Raw genomic sequence first — 3886 nt, 5'->3', positions numbered from 1 at the left:
AGAAGTTTGGGGGTTTTGGAACGTCAAAACATATTATTGATATGACTTCTGACGATATCACTTTGATATTGGAGGCAAAGTCGGAAATCCAATTAACAAAGAGGATTGAAGTTTTAATGAACTACTTCAAGAAATATGAAAAAAAGGTTTGGTTTGAAGATTAGAATAAAAAGACAGTTATTCTCCCTCTGGGTAAATGGCATTCCTTTGAAGGACTTAGAATAGCTGATTGCTCTATCAAAAAAGAGTGTCTATATTTTAGGAATGAAGTGGGAAAATAAAGGAGACTCTCATAAAAACTGGACTGAGTTTAGCAATTTTGCGGCTTTGTTGTGTTTATTTATTTATTTTTCAATTTTATAGAACGAACGTTTTGTTGTAAATGGATTTATTACTAACGTCATATATAGAAATTTTTCAGCATGTTTGACTTTGGTTTAGTGAATTAATTTTAAACTAGAATCTTTATTTATATATATTTTTATATGGAACTTCTCGGAATTAATAAAGCCTAAAAAAAAATTTATAACTTTATAATGTATTTATAGAACTCACATGGCATTATTAATCTGAAATCCGTTCATCTTGAATGAGGTGTAAACAAACCAACTGTGTAATATTTTAAAGAAAGAACTATATAGAAGGGACAATTTAGAAAAAGCTTGATTTAAATTTCTATAAAAATATAGGCAGATGTAGTAAAGAAGCACGGCGTTTTACCTCACTAACACAAAAATATACAGTTTAGTTCGTTTCGAAAGTTAACTTGTTGCAATTACATTAGCTATTTTTGAGCTGTGGACAATTTCCAACAATTATTGAATAATAATTCTATAGATGTGAAAATTAGTTATCTACCATTTGTTTCTAGGTCCTTTTTTTGTATGTTTTTATGGAAAGGTTGTAATATGCAAAAGAGGTAATGATGTCGAAGATACGGAGAAAAAAGAGTTAGAAAAGAGAAGGCAATCAAAGTATCAACGAGTTACTTATACTAATAAGAACTTTTTTTTTCTTCCTTTTGGAATATTACTTCGGCAAATCATTTAATCAAATCAATTAACTCAGCTGAAGGAACAATGAGAAGGAATACATTGAATAGTCCAAAAATGTTCTTCAAACCAGGGACATCCTTTTTCAATCTATAACAGGACAATTATTCTACATGAGCTTTATATTCAGAAAGACGTCTACCTCACAATCCCAGACTACCATCAAAAATAAATAACCTTTCGTCTCTATATATTTATTTCTCTATGAGTTAAAACCTTCTTTCTTTTTTCTTTTTTTCATTTCTAAAGTTCTATACAAATTTTCTTAATACATTTTTAAGGGATGTTGTACATTTTTTTAATAACTACATCAAATTGCATATAAAAAGAAAGAAAGAAAAATTAATTGTTGGTTAGCAAAAAATAATAATAGCTCCTATTGTTAGACTATTATTTCTCCAAAGAGAACACCACATGATATAATAAGTTATCCTGAATCAATGGATATATTTATCCCTGAATAGTGAATATTTATATTAATTTATACAACTAAATTATTGTTTATAAGATTGGGTCTTTTAAAAAATTCACCTTTATCATGTTCATAACAGCGATGTCATAGGATCATTTTTTTATTCGTTTTTTGTTTATATATCTATGATAACAGGAGTAATAGGTAAAAATTAAATGGCATATGACTCAGAAAAGGCCGTCGTTGTGTATTTAAAAACTATTGAGTAAAGCTAACTTGCAAGATCAACCAGGCTTTAATTTAATAGAAGGGATATGTTCACCATTTAACAGTATTTAATTTCAGTGCAACAAATCAACGTTCAGAACAGTTGAAAAAACAAGATTTATCAAATCGAGAACAGAATCAAAAATATTTAGGAATTATTGATATTTAAAATGTAATGGTCTAAACAAGAGTTTTCAAATGTACGTCTTTTATTTCTAAAATGTAAAATAAAATTTATTTTATTATTAAAATCTCAAACAAAATCATTTTTATTTTAATATCAAAAAAATGTATTTTATTTTAAAAAGTATCAAGCAAAATGTCTATTATTTTGAAAGTGTCAACCAAAAAATGTCTTTTTTTTAAATGTGGCCTCAAAAATATATTTTTTTATTTTTATTTATATTTCCAAATTTGTATTGAATTAGTCATTATTTTGGTATAATTGCAATTGTACCATAAAAACGTTGGGCTTATCTTATTTTTAGAGATACCATTATAAATTAGGTATATCAACAAATATACCTTCAGCATGACGTCACTTTTATTTTATTTTTACGTCAGTGAAAACAAACTATATGTGAGTAGTAAAAAATATCCATGAGTAAATTTATTTATACTATAAAAACCTTGTTTTATTTCAATCATTTCTATTTGAAACTTTTTCTAGGCTTAAAATTAATTTATATCAAGGTTTTGAGTATTTAATTCATCAAAAATATAGAAATTAGTACTTTCTATAATTAATATACTTCTCTGCCTGATGAATTGGTTGCAGATGTTATATATTTGAGAAAGGCGCTATTATTTTTGTAGTACGTATATATATAGAAATAGCAATGTTCTGAAATACATCAAGTTAAGAATACGAAATATGATAGAAAAACTTCTACTTTTAAGATAGATACGTCAATTTAAATGATATAATACTAATAAAAACTTCTTTTATAAATGAATACATTTTATATACTCCTTATATATGAGGAGGAAAGGTTGAGAGGTACAATATGATGTTGTTACTATACAAAATTGACAGAATTACTTTAACTCTCCGTTTTTTTCCGTCCAATTCCATTCAAGTACTTTCCAATTCATTATTTAAAAGAGTATTTGGAGAAAATAATAGAAACTGTACGCTAGAGGATACATTATTTATGACATAATCAACTGTTATCAAACAATACATTTTTTACGAAAACAATAAAATATCATTCAACCCCCTTCCATCGGCATTACTCTTATTCATGGGCATGTAGTTACTTTTATTGTATCACACAATCTTATATACAAAAAGAAACCCAAAAAAAATCCACAACAAGTTGGTAGTTAGCCAATTCTTCAAACTATGGAATCATTATTCAATAACTGCTGTAAATTGTTCACAGTCCCATTAAGACCGAAATGCAGATTTTTTTAAATTGCTATTTATACCCGTTTAAATATGTAATATCTCCATAAATATTTAATTTATTTGAACTTATGTTTTTGCCCCTCATTATTTATTGAAGCCAGTACCGTCCATTCTTAGGATATGTTCTATCAGTTCTTGGGACCACTCCTTAAGACTATCAATCCTCCAGACTATCAGTACTAGAATTATTGAAAAAAAATAGGAAATAAAGTTGAGTGACGTCATTAAGGACCGAGCTTTATTAGTTTTAGTACTGAACTGGACTGAGATTGAACTGGAAGGGACTGAAATCATTAGTCTCAAAAAAGGTGTGACACAACACTCATGGTATTTAACAATTTGGATAAAGTTTGGGAGAAGAGCAACGGAGCTGTCATTACTTTTAATTATTTTAACTAGCTACAAGTAGCTATGCGAGAAAGGAAATAAGCACAAAACTACACCGTATTTAGGAAGAACGCAGGTAGGAATTACTCCAATGTCGTTCCTGAATTTTACTCCAATTCTAACAAGGACTTAGAGTTATAACGCCCCAACAAGTCCTCATTGTTACTCTTCGTCATTCAAGAGCACTTTATACTTAAATATTTCTTCCTCAAAAATTAAAGCTTTAAAAACTACAACTACAAAATGAATCGTACTCGTCTTATTTCATATTTTCTACAACTTTAAATATTCTAATTGAAATTACCCCTCACTGATACTCTTAATCATATTTATATGTAATATTTATTCACTTCTGTG

The sequence above is a fragment of the Lepeophtheirus salmonis genome, chromosome 5, assembly GCF_016086655.4.
Source record: "Lepeophtheirus salmonis chromosome 5, UVic_Lsal_1.4, whole genome shotgun sequence".
NCBI lineage: Eukaryota > Metazoa > Arthropoda > Copepoda > Siphonostomatoida > Caligidae > Lepeophtheirus > Lepeophtheirus salmonis.
The sequence above is the reverse complement of the archived record's forward strand: the minus strand, read 5'-3'. Positions refer to the sequence as shown.